Source organism: Rattus norvegicus, chromosome 18, assembly GCF_036323735.1.
Source record: "Rattus norvegicus strain BN/NHsdMcwi chromosome 18, GRCr8, whole genome shotgun sequence".
NCBI classification, from domain to species: Eukaryota; Metazoa; Chordata; class Mammalia; order Rodentia; family Muridae; genus Rattus; species Rattus norvegicus.
This window is the reverse complement of record NC_086036.1, coordinates 7,112,539-7,125,795: the sequence shown is the minus strand read 5'-3', so window position 1 is coordinate 7,125,795 and position 13,257 is coordinate 7,112,539. Positions and strand designations below refer to the sequence as shown.

The 13,257-nt window shown below is 42.6% G+C and overlaps 1 protein-coding gene across 4 annotated transcripts in view; it reads left to right on the top strand.

Annotated features, from left to right (window-relative positions):
- The first annotated feature begins 573 nt into the window (after positions 1-573).
- Chst9 (carbohydrate sulfotransferase 9) overlaps positions 574-13,257 on the top strand; it is a 274,349-nt gene continuing 261,665 nt past the window's right edge. For 2 of the 4 annotated variants that reach the window (XM_063277265.1, XM_063277264.1), the window contains exon 1: positions 580-783. The gene's annotated coding sequence lies outside the window, so the exon portion shown is untranslated. Of the gene's footprint in view, positions 784-13,257 lie in introns of all 4 variants that reach the window. The other 2 variants (XM_017600922.3, XM_008771936.4) reach the window with 2 other exon arrangements.

The window sequence follows — 13,257 nt, the reverse complement described above, 5'->3', positions numbered from 1 at the left end:
CTCAATATGCTTTAATCTTGATTATTTGTTTTTAAATTATCTTAGCCTTGTTCCTCCCAAACCCCTTCACAAGCCACTAGCTCCAGCTTGTACGGATTTGACAGACTTGGCCTGAGAGCTACTGGGTCTCGGTTATTCCCAGTGACAACTTCATACAAACTCCCTGCTGAAGTCCCTCAAAGCACATCTGATACTTAAAAGCACTTGGCCACACCGCTCATGAACAGAGGAAAAGGAGCGAGCAAACATAACCTCTGCTCAAGCCAGAGAAATTCCGAAGTCTTTGCCGTCCATGGTTTGAGATAACCTATTGACTTGTCCTTCGGGACTGATCGTGGGTCAGCCCTAGGGAAAAGAGCAAAGGTGAATTCCCAAAGGACAAGCAAGACAAGGGCTTCTGTCGCTGGAGAGGCTGTAGTCACTTAAGCCATGGGACATACCTGGGGGCCCAGACTCAGAATCAGGGGAACTCCAGCTGAGCAGAAGCTGGCCTGGCTGGAGGAGAGGGAGATTAAAGGCAGGAGGCGGGGCTGCGGGGCGGCGGGGGCGCGGCTGGCGGCGGCGGGAGCAGGCGGGCTCGTAGGCGGCGCCGCAGCCCTAGCCGGTCCGGCTTGGCGGCGTGCGGGTCCGACGCTGACCTGATCCCTTAGTGCTCTGATCCCGCACCAGGCGTCCGGCGGCGCGGACAGGTTCCGGAGAGTTTGCCCTGGAGCGCGGGTAAGTTTCTTCCCCAGTCTGCTCTGCCGGAGTGGTACCTGCACAGCTCCAGGGACGGATGCGGAGGTAACTGCACTGGGGCTGGGGGATGCGCGGTACCCAGAGTCCGGGCGCCTCTGATCAGCGCGGTGGGCGCATCTCTCGTGCGGGGGAGACATGCATGGTATCTTTGCGGCTTCATCACCCCTCAGACTGAGAGTGGCACCTTTTGACTCTGGTGGTCCTCTCATGGGGCATTGCAGCTCACTTCAATCCACTTTGTTGGATGTCCAAGGGGCGGAGAGAAGGAGAGAGGGGGTCTGAAAACTTGAAGACCAGTGCATGCACTCAGGGGTAACTTAGTAGCTACCTGGATTGAACTCTGCCGCCCCACCCCCACCTCCTATGCCCAAGGTGCACCGTGAACTTCAGTATTCTGGCGACACACCCGCGTGGGGTCAGGGAGAGCTTGGAAACAGAACACCGGAGGGAAGAGTGTAGAGTTTCCCGGTGCCAGTCTGTCCAGTCCTCTGGCTTGTTTGGTAGAAAGATGATTGTCCCTACCCTGGTGCTGCCTTTGCACTGGCCCCAAACTCCGCGCGACATTGCAGAAACTGCTGGTCAGGTGGGAGGGAAGATTCTAAGCAGAGGCTGAATGGTGGCTAAGCAGAGGGCTTAAGAGGGTCACAGTGAGTCTCAGGTGTGAGGCAGGTGAGGGAGGACGGATGAAGAGTTTCCCTCACTCCTGTGGGGTTCCTTTTGCACCATTCCCCATCCCTCTTCTGCCTGGTTTGAACATCCTGCCCAGAATTATGCTTCTGTAGAAAGGCTAAAGGTAGTTATGTTTGATGCCTGTCAGGAGTTATTTCCAACTAAGTTCCCACGTGTGAAGTCTACAGCTGTGGTCCCTCTCCCTCAGATCCCGGTTGGCCGACCTCAATCCTCCCACGGACAAAGTGTGCCTGAATCAGCCCCAGGATTTTGAAAGGAACGGACATACAAAGCAGAGAGTATGTTTCTGAGAGCAGCGAGCCCCACTAGCCCCCGCGTTCTACCAAGGGGTCCAAACAGAAACACTGTGGATGTTTAATAGAAAATTTCCCTCTTCAAGGTCCCCCCCCTTCTGATAATTAGGATAGTGATGAACCAATAGTTATTTCTCTACATTATTCTAGCTCTATGCAATTTTATTTTTATTATTCCTGCTCCTGCTGGCTTAAAGAACACGGACTTCTTTTAGACCCACACAAAACACAGTGTGACCATATTTAATATTTATCTGTCTCCCTGATTCAATGGCCCTGCCACCTGCCACTTCCCCAGCATAATCATAACACCATATGCCTGTCTACCAAACTGAGGATGGGGAAGAATATCATTGTTTTCCATGGGCGAAAGTTTCCAGCTACCACATTTTAGTATTGCTGTTCAGATAAAGAGCTTCAGTCAAAAAATGAATCTGTTTGAGACAAGACAAATTTACACCTCTACTCAAAGCTTTCAAACAAAATACCTGCGCGCTCACAGTTGGTTAGAAAATGAGGGAAAATTAAACCATCATCAAATGGGAAACATTTTGATTGAATACAGTCAAATAAGAAACAACACTTATCAAACACCTAGAAAAAAATGAGAAGAACTTTTTATTTTATTTGCTTTTTAACATTTCCACTGGGATAGCACCTTCCTTCAGAAAATGAGTACCTTGAATATAGAGTTGGTCCTTACTAACTGAACATCACAGTGTGTGATATAGGAGCTTGGTGACAGTCCAGAAACGAGTGTTTTAAATCATCTGCAACCATCTGTTCTCTCCCACTGGCTTACAGTGCAGTGTTTTATTCTCACAGGTATCTGAGCTAACTCATTTCACACCTCTGCACGAGCATCCCCAAAGCTGACACTGGTGTCAAACTGACCCACCTTTCACAACTCTTATCAGGCGGCTAAGTTTCTCCAATAAGCCTTGGTTCTAACCAAGGAAGAACTCAAAAGTCCTGAGGCATTTACCATATATTCCGGGAGGGTCTCTTTGTTCTTCCACCTTTTGTTACTACAGACAAGCTGGACATTAGTGCTGCTAGAAGATATCTCAGTGGTATTATTTCCTTCATGGTGAAAACGGGCATCATTTGATGCTCTAAAGACACAGTTGAAACGTGTCTTGATCTCCAGAAGTGAATACGGCTGTACCAACTTCCTGTAGGAAAATTACAATAAAAAAATCAGTATTCCAGACATTGAACTAAATAGGCATAGTAAAAGAGAGATTGCTTATTGGGATAAGGAGCTTGCTGTCAAGCTTGATGACCTGAGGTCAGTGTCCAGGACTTACGTGGTTGAAGGAGAGAGAAGACTCTGTCGAGCTCTCCTTCCACCTGCCCCTTCTGCATACACAGCATGCACACATACCCACTGTTTCACTTTCTCCTCTGTTGCTGTGAAAAAGCAGCATGGCCAAGGCAACTAATAAAAGAAAGTGTTTAATTGAGCTTATGGCTTCAGAGGGTTAGAGTGCCTAATGGTGGAGCAAAGGGTTGGCAGTGAGACTAGATGAGAGCTCACGTCTTGATCCAGTAGCCGGAAGTGGAGAGCACACTGGGAATGGCAACCAATCTTTGCAAACCTCAAAGCCACCCCGAGTAACAAATGTTCTCTAACAAGTCCACACATTTTAATCCTTCCCAAAAAGTTTCACCAACTAGGGACCTAGATTTTAAACATATGAGTCTATAGGGCCATTCTTATTCAAATGACTATACCCCTAACACACACACACACACACACACACACACACACACCATAGATAGACCTAAATAATGTACAACTCTTCTTTGACAAGTATTCCCATGCATGAATAACATAGGATAGTATATAAATGATGAATGGTTTGTGGGTATGGTAGTTTACATGTATGTCTTGGATTTGAACAAATCAGCATGCATGCAGTCGAAAAATGGACCAACCATCTCTGTTTTGTAACTTATTTACGGTAGATTGGAGAGTTTTCAAACCATTCCCATCTAATTCAGTATTTTTCCATAACTCAAATATTAGAAAGGTTTTTGTGTGTATGTATGTACTCAAGTGTGTACAGGTACACCTTGTATGTAAGAATGTGTGTGCGTGTATGCATATACATGTGGAAACCAGAGAACAATCTTGGAGGTTGCTTCTCCCGAGGTTTCACCCAGTGGGTTTTGTTGAAGAAAGGTCTCTCATTGGCTTGGAGGTCACTGTTAGGCTCACATGACCTACCAGTGAGGCCCATATCTGTCTTTTTCCACCTTCTTAGCTCTGTGATTACAAGGGGAGACCACCATGGAGAAGCAAATTTCATTTTAACTCCTCTCTATAGTTCCATGTTTATTTATAAGTCATAAAAATTGTGAATTCAAAGACATATGATGTACGTGTGTGTGTGTGTGTGTGTGTGTGTGTGTGTGTGTGTGTGTGTGTGTGTGTCCATATGCTCATATACTTCATTCAGTACTTGCTCTGTGCCCCCAAACCTTTGGGATTATGTATCACTCAAAATTAAGTCCTTTAGGATGGGCAGAATGTTAGAACTATTGCTTTAACTTGATCTGAGTGTAGCACCCCAATTTACTGTCTTGATTTTAGGGAAAAGGTGGCGGTGATTTGACAGATTGCAAATATTTGATACCCAAGGAGTAACAAAAACCCAGAGCAGACTTCTTATTGCCCACAGAATCATGGACTGTGATTATTTTGAAGATCTTAAGGTTTTAACTTAGAAGCAGCAGAGAACTGAACAGAGTAACCTCAAACTATAGATAATTCTGAACATAAAGTTGCCCTTAAAAATATAGTCTAATTTAAATCTTTATTTCCTATGTAAGAATGTGTTACCTCTTATTTTTTGGTGTACTAAAAATGAATTATTGAGGGGAAGTTGTTTTACCATGTATAGTAGGCACCCTGAATTATTCATTTTAATGAGAGGAATAGGATAATGTAAAATCATGGTTATTTAAAAAGTCATTTGTGTTTGTCTTTAGAATACAGTATGTGTTTGGTTTGGAAAAGATTTCCACTGTTAGTGTGGGCAAGTTGCCTTTCTAATTTTGTTTTTGTTTAGGTTAATTTTTAAATGAGCTTACATGCCTCAAATACCAAAACCAGTTTCTAAGGAGGTGGGGCAGGTGGGCATCTTGCCCAGAAACAAGCTGGGTGACAGAAATAAGCAAATCTGGAACGAAAACTTCCCAGTGAATTATGTATAATTCACAGCAAGATAATCAAGACTGTATTGTATGCCATTTAATGGGCATGTCAAGCATTGGATATATTCCTGGGAAAATGAGGTTTGTTTGTTTGTTTGCTCTGTGTGTGTGTGTGTGTGTGTGTGTGTGTGTGTGTCTGTCTGTCTGTCTGTCTGTCTGTCTCTGTCTCTGTCTCTGTCTCTCTCAGTGTCTCTGTCTCTCTCTGTCTCTCTCTCTGTCTCTCTCTCTGTCTCTTTCTGTCTCTCTCTGTGTCTCTGTCTCTGTCTCTTTATCTGTAGGTGTGCGTGTGCGTGTGCGTGTGTCTGTATGTGTGTGCACACGCGCCTTCGTGCGTGCATGCGTGGGTGCGTGCGTGCGTAGGTGCGTGCGTGCGTGGGTGCGTGTGTGCGTGCGTGGGTGCGTGCGTGCGTGGTATATGTATCTCTGTGGGGGAGGGAATAAACATTTGGAAGTCAAAGTAACTTGTTTCTTCCTATATTGTGCTCTACCCTATTTTCTAATTTTTGAGATATTCATTGAACCTGAAGCTCGTTGATTGGCTCTGCTGTCTGGTTAGTGAGCACCAGGGATCTGCCTGCCTTCACCTCCCAGTGCTGGGGTCACAGGCAGGAACTTCTTAAGTGCTGGGGATTCGAACTTAGATACTCAGTGCTTGCACAGGGAGCACTTTCACCACTGAACTATCTCCTTGGGCTCCAGGTAAGAGTCCTTTAGTCCAAATTTGGAAACTTTCCTCTTACTTCATATCTAACAGAGGCTGTATGTTTTAAAATATCATAATGAGTGTTTATGAGAGCTAAATAGAAACATATTAGTTTACTGGTCTCACAAAGTTAAATTTTCAAGTGTTTTCCTAACACTCATACATGCGCATAGTGTTGAGTGACATTCCCAAGCCTAGTGAGGACTTTGCAAAAGCAATAGCAGTGAGAAGCCATCTGAGTAAGGGATTTGGCCCGTTTGATCTCTGTACCTATGTTCCAAATCAAAAACCACATTTCGTCAACGGGTCCCTTTCAAGTATCCACTGTTACTGTGGACCTGGTTAGATAAAATAGTTGAAGTTCAGCAACACTGCCAATTTAACAGATTTCTATTGTGTTTTTCAAAAGCTCTAGGGCAAAATTGCTTGTGGATGAAATAGTTGCTTGCACAGGAAACTGAATCACACACAACAGTTGCAGTTAAATGTATTGTTTATAGTCAGTGTTTAGTTGCATATAGACTTGTGGGGTCGCTGACCCTGTGGACTCAAAAGGATCAGAAAACTGCTGTGTCAAAGGTTAGAAATGCCAAAAATATACGATTGGAAAAGCAGATAAGATCATTTTTATTGCAAGAATTCACAGCCAAATTGTAGTTTTTATAGATGTGGAGAGAATGGCAATAGAAAAGGAGAGATATGGCCTTCAGAACGAAGGCTGTGTCCTCAGAATAAATGTACTTAGTGCTAAACATGGAGGGACACGGTCTGGGTTTTATAAAGCGTGACTTTTTTTTTTTTAAAGGCTAGACTAGGATGAGTATTTTAGAGGAGATACTGTGGTTGGAAATGTAAAATTTGAGACCTCTAGGATCTACTTTATAATAAATTTATTACGGGAATCAATTTCTCTTGGTCAGTGCTGAAGTATTAAAATGAAAATTATACATTTTTTGAAGAGATGAAAAAATGTTAAAAATAATTTATTGCAGTTTAATAGTTAAGGAAATGACGGTGGCCCACAGGGATCACAGTGAGTTGAGAAAAGGCACACTGGTAGTGAGCAGCAGAAACTAGACACCAGCGCTGACCCACTCAACCCAGTCTCTGTTGTTGTGAAAATATAAAAGATAAAAAGCTGTCCTTTACCCACTCTAGGTCTGGCACCGCCGTGCCCCAAGATATCTGTTGGGTATCTTAATTCTCAGTCAGCAAAGCCTCTCACCTGCTTTGCTCCATCCCCTATCACACTGCCGAAGGCCTCTCTCTGAGCCTGGCAGCAATCTCTCTACCTATCTAGTTCCCAAGGCAGGTTTCCACGCCAGAAACACACATCTCAATTCTGTGGCAGGCCCTCTGCCAAACTCAATTCTCCACATGAAAAAACACACAACACCTTTGACCCAATTGTTAAGATATAATTGCCGACCTAAACATACAAAGCCCAGTACACATCCATCCCTTAAGAACATAAATAACAACCAGAGTGGGTTCTTAATGTCAGCTTCTGTTTTCTCTCCTCCCTGGCTAGCCTCTGGGTCCTCCTGTCTCTCCTCTCTCCGTTCCAGTCTCCTCCTCTTCATAAACTTTTCTCCCGCCCATCCTTCCTTCTCGTCCAATGACAGGCCTCCTTCTATCCTGTACCTGCCCTCACCTGTATTTTACAAATTAAATGGAGAGAAGGTTCTGGTGAAGTCACCTGAGTCCTGAGTACATGACTAGGTAGCCGTCCTTGCGCAGTGGAATTAGCATCAAAATACAGATAATCCCAGGGCAAACCACAAGAAATTGTACTGCAAATTGTAAAGTTAGACCTGGGTGTTAAAACTCCTGGCTGTGACAGCATCACTGGTCTGTGGTAGTTACGAAGAAATGATACAGAGTTGCGGACAAATGCAGGGGTCTGATTGGCTGCCTTCTCTCAAACACTGAGCAGTCACAGCATCAGACTCTGGTCCTTAGTCTCTACCTCATTATTAAAAACAATTATTTTGTCTTACTTTATTCATATTATGAAATGTAATTTGCACTAGTGTAGCTAGTGAAAATATCGGTGATGGAAAGGAACCCCAAGGCAACAGTGAGTGTAACCAGGTGTGACCTGTACTGCTTCGAGGTAACTTCACTAGAGCACAGGAGGGAACCAGAACTGAGCGCACGCCTGTGTGCTTTAATAGACAGACGCAAATGCATTTGAATTTAAGACAAACAAAAATATTAGAAGAAATGGAGTATGAGAAGTCCAGGGAAATGAGACAAGGAGGGTGGACGGAGGGTAGGTTAATCACAAAGCACGGAGCGGGAAGAAGAAAATAGTTGTTACTGTCAAATATGGAATCATTGCCAAGTCAAATACTGAGAGTTGGAACGGAAGAAATATGGGCCTGTGCTTTGCAAAGAAGAGCGTGAGCACTCTTAAACAGTTGCCTCCACACTTCTGACAGCTCCATGGAGCGTGGTCACTTTGTTCCTTAGTGATATAAACTCTATTTCTGTCTCCTCTGCCATTGACCTCCATGGTGTTGGTAATGCCATGCTGGCATGAGAACTATTGATTTACTGCTGTTACTTCTATTACTGTTATACAGCTTTTGCTCCAAAACCAGGAGACAGAGTAGACAATGTGACTACATCCCTTAGCAACCTTTTGTAAATTTCTAGGCCTTGATTGAAATTCTCAATAGATTCTTAATACGACTGGCGCTGTTCTCTGCCAGAACATATTCAGAAGTTCAGTTCAGAGACGGGTTTTCATATGGGATATTCTATTACGTAGGACCCGTGATCCTTCTGAAAGGCAGCAACCACTGCCCCTGACTAAACTGTGAGTCCTCTGTGGGTACAGACCCCATCCTAAGATATTCCCAAGGGGCAACACTGTCCCTAATGAGAGTCATATAGCTATGGAAACATGATCTTTATGTAGGCTGAGATTGTGTCCCATGCTGCTATTTTGCCTGTTCACACAGCTTTTCAGTGGGATCAACTCACTTGCCCATGGGTGTTCTGTCCTCAGTGTATCAGACCATGTGCTTCATCGTCCTCTAACTGGGGCACGTCTCCTGCCTTTGCTTCTGATGTCGAATTCATAAACTTCTGCTCCAGTACTTGTTTCTCATAGGAAACTGTTTCACTATGAGTGGTGAATGCTAGTATATAAATGGACTAATATCTTCATTCTCTCAAGCCATAACTTTGCTTAAATGTAAGCCAAGCATTTAAGGCTTTCATATGTATATGTATATACATATGTATACATATATACATATGAATTTAAAATATATAAATTTATACACATGTACTTGTGTATATGTATTTATATTATATTTTACTTTGTATATATAATTTTAGACAATAGAAATAGTGAAATTTTATTAAAATTGCATTTTAGTGTTCTTAAAATATGCCTATGCAAACAAGAAATTGCAATATTAGAGTCCAATATTAGACACACACAATATATTATCTTCAAAGCATGCTTATAGCAGAGCCAAAACTATTGCCAACCAAATTAAACTATTGGGTTTGGAGTTCGTTATACTGTTTGAAGTAAATGTGCCCATGCTAGAATATACGAGTCAGAGGTTATAGAGTTTCAATGTCTGCCTTAAAGATGTTGAATCCTTGCAATGTTTACACCCTAAAAGCATACCAACTTATCTTCTCTACACAAAATATACTATTTACAAAGAGGTGAGAATTTTGAAGTGTGTGTGTGTGTGTGTGTGTGTGTATGTGTATGTGTGTACACACATATGATGTAAAGTTATATAAAATGCAAGAAAAGAATAAAATTCAAATATTCTTATTTCAAATATTCTTTCTCTATTGCTATGTGTGCATCTTATACTTGTGAGAATGAAGAGTTAATATAAGCTGTCATTTCAGTATTAGAGATAAGCAAGCAACTTTGACTAAATGACTGCATTGTAAGACATTTGCTTCCACAGATATGTCCTACTTTGATGTGTCTTTCAGAACATGGTGTATCTTACTGCCTTTAAAAGAGACACCGTGATGGAGGCTGTGCTGTCTGTGTGGATGTGAGGATCCAATTGCTTTTACTGAGCCCGGGATTCTCTATCCTGGAGACTATAGGGCAGCCATCTGAGAGGTAGTTCTTCCTACAAAAGAGATGTAGCCATAACACAGAACACAATTTGCCCCATGGTTGTTTTTCTGCGTATAGTTCATCAACACTAGAAGATGCTTGGTCAATTGAATGGCTCAAATCCAAAATCAGATTGACCCCCGAATTTCCTAATCTATTTTGTTATAGTTTCTAATGTGAGTCCAACAGGGCCGTGGGCGTGGATGAAAGACGAGGTTGGCTGTGGGATTGTGGGGTGGCATCGCACGAAGAGCTATAGAGTCTGTGAAGTTTTATGGGGATATCTGTCATTTCTTGTTCTGATTTTTATTTGTGGGAGGAATCAAGGCAAATATTATGGAAGTAAGCCGTCCCTCCTCTCCTCTCCTGTTAGCTTTGTGATTCAAGAGAAAACCTTTGTCAGAATAAATAAACATGAGGCACCCCACTTCACCACCCACATAACCCCCTTTACTATATCAGCTCTTAGTTGGACTCCACAGACCATGATTAGGACAAGGAAAGCACCTATCCCATGCAGTGAGGACATTTCAGAATCTCCTGCTGTTGTTAGTGCAAACAGGAAAGCACACAAGAGAGCTGGCACTATTCATCCCAGAGTATGCTATTTACTTTTTCCACAGTTTCACAACCAGGAAGCTCGTAATTCCATTTAGTTCAGCAGTCATTTGTGTCAGTTTTTCTTTCTTCATTTTTACCCGGAAGGAATTAAAGCATTTAAGCTTGTTTTAAGTAAACATCATCTGTGAAGTCTTAGAGAGAATGATCTTAGCTCTGTACCGTAAAAGTTAAGTTCAAAGCAAAATAAAGGCAATGAGTTTTGGAAACATATTTCTAAATAAAACTGGGTTTTCTCACAGGATTCTTTGAATGGGTACTTAAAACATAGGCAATTTATTGCTTTCCTCATATCAATTTCTCAAACATTAAAAATAAAACTTAGGATCTGAAGAGATGTCTCAGAAACCAAAAGCATGTGGTACTCTTCCAAAGAATCTGGGTTCGATTCCCAACACCCATGTGACAGTAGACACACAGCTGATGCAAAGACTTGTGGGGAAAACACTCCTAGAATAAAATTTAAAAGCAATAAAGATTACTTATTAGTGGTGTTGTTGAAAGTATGTTGCTTCTCTCCTAGCCCATTAATGTATGCCTTTCTTACTAGCGATGCTGTTGGATGTGCACTGCTTCTATGCTCTCCCACTTTACCCCATACCCTTTATACTTTATTTCAGTCAGGACCTGCTATCATCAGGGAGAACTGGTCCGTGACTTCTGTAAGGCTGCCGTCAGCTGAATGAACTGCGGTTTTCCCAGCTCTTTGTATCTGGAGCCCAAGATGCACAGCTATCAAACAGTTAAAATATGAATTACATAACACTTTATAGCCTGAGCCTACATATACATGACTAGAGGAAAAGTATGGCAGAGTGTTTTCTTTTTTCAAATATTGAGGCATCTAGAGAATAAGCTTGACTATCACTTAGTTCCTAAATTCCAAAGACCATCCATTTAGAACCTCAGAACTTTGACTCTTTTGAGATTTTCCCCACATACAGACATCGAGTACTGTTCAATAAGAATTTCATGAATTATCAGTTTACATTTAATATAGAATGCTTTGAGATCCATAAGCACCGCTCAGAAAGCCCCAATAAGTTTCGTAAATCAAGCTTGGGATATCCCTTCTGCCCTTCATACAAACCTCCAATGTCCCCAAGCCAAATCTGGGTGCTGTCCTCAACAGTGTCCCTCCATCAGCTACCATCAAGCCTTTTATCATGTCCTTAGACTTGCTCCACAGTACATTACTAACAGACAGACCTCTGTCACCACTGGGGTCTAAGCTGCCACTCTTCTCATAGATCCTAGCAGATGTGCCAAGGTGTTGACAGTGACCTGGCATTGCCCTACCTCTAATACAGGGACAGACAAGCCTCTCCCCAGTGCAAAGGTAGTTAGCACTCCTCTTGCTGCGTATATCACTTATATAGATCACCATTGCTGTGTTCAAGGCAAAGACCAAAACTACCTGTCCTTGAAGCACAGAGAGGTTAGACTCCTGCAGTCTCTTCTCTTCCTCCACCCCAACTGTCTCGATGGTTTCCGCTTGTTCCAAGTTAGCAGACTCTCATATGCACACAACCTGAATACACAGATAGAGCCTGATTAACTCTTAGTTGATGTCATCAATAGTGCAACTTACATTGCAGCTCCTCAAGTGATCCAGATACCTCATCATATACATCTACACACAAATATCTGATAGTTATATATCCATGTCCTCCAGTGTCCCCTTCATTAGTGTAACGTATTATCCACTAAAGTAAAGACTTATCTAGTTTGACGGTTGGTGTATTCCAAGAAAAGTGATATGCTAGAGTGCTTGCGTCAGGATTGGATGACATAAATATTTGCTGAATGAATGCTGACTGAGCTGAGCCTTCATTTATTTATCCCTGTAGGTAGCCATTCTTGCATGTAAACTACATGCCTTTGCCATCCGTTGTTCTATTGTTGTGAAGAGACACCGTGACCATTTAGTTGAGGCTTGCTTCCAGTTTCAGAGGTTTAGTCCATGAGAGTCATAGCCAGGAGTACAGTAGTACACGGCAGACATGGGAGCTGAGACTTTTATATCCAGATCTGAAGGCAACAGGAAGGCGGGAGAGACTGAGCTGGTCTTTAGAAACCCCAAAAGTCCAACCACAGGGACACACAACAAGACTACACCTATTCCTACCAGGCCACACTTCTAATCCCTCTCAGGTAGTGCCACTCCCCAATGCATTCACATATATGAACCTATGGGGGCCATTCTTAGTCAATGCACTGCACTGTACATCAAAGCACACTTATACCACCTTCATCATCTAGTAAAATAAATGGACAGAAGCTTGTGAAGCAAGAGACCTCACTCATCTCCTTTATAACTTCCTCAAGTAGCAAACTCTTTTCTTCTATCTCTTCACTTTCCATGTTTTAGGAGTCAGTTGGGAAAGAAATTGCTCAAAACTGATGAGAATACATCAAAGGCACATAAGAACCAGCATAATGGGCTCTCACTGGGTAAATCTGGGCTCTTCGGAGCATGAAAAGTAATAATGTGTACAAAGAATTAAAGTATATTACATAAGGAAAACCCCTACCCCCCCAAGCCCATAGCATGTGCATGTGTAGATGGGGAACAGTAGATGCAATGGTCACCACTTCAGTGAGTCACATAACAGATCATTTAATGATACAAGCAACTTTTGTAACCACTATTACAACAATATTAACAAAATGTTCCACTGCTCAGTAAGTGGTTCCATGGGACAGAATATTCCCATTATCTTGGATGGTATCACAGCCTGCCTGTTAGTTACAAAGGAGAAAGAACCTTCACACCTGTATCAGCTTAACTACATGATCAGATTTAGTATGCCCAGTGGCAGAACAGACTTGCTTCTTCAAAATCCTGTCAAAACACAAAATTACCCAGGATCCAATTACCG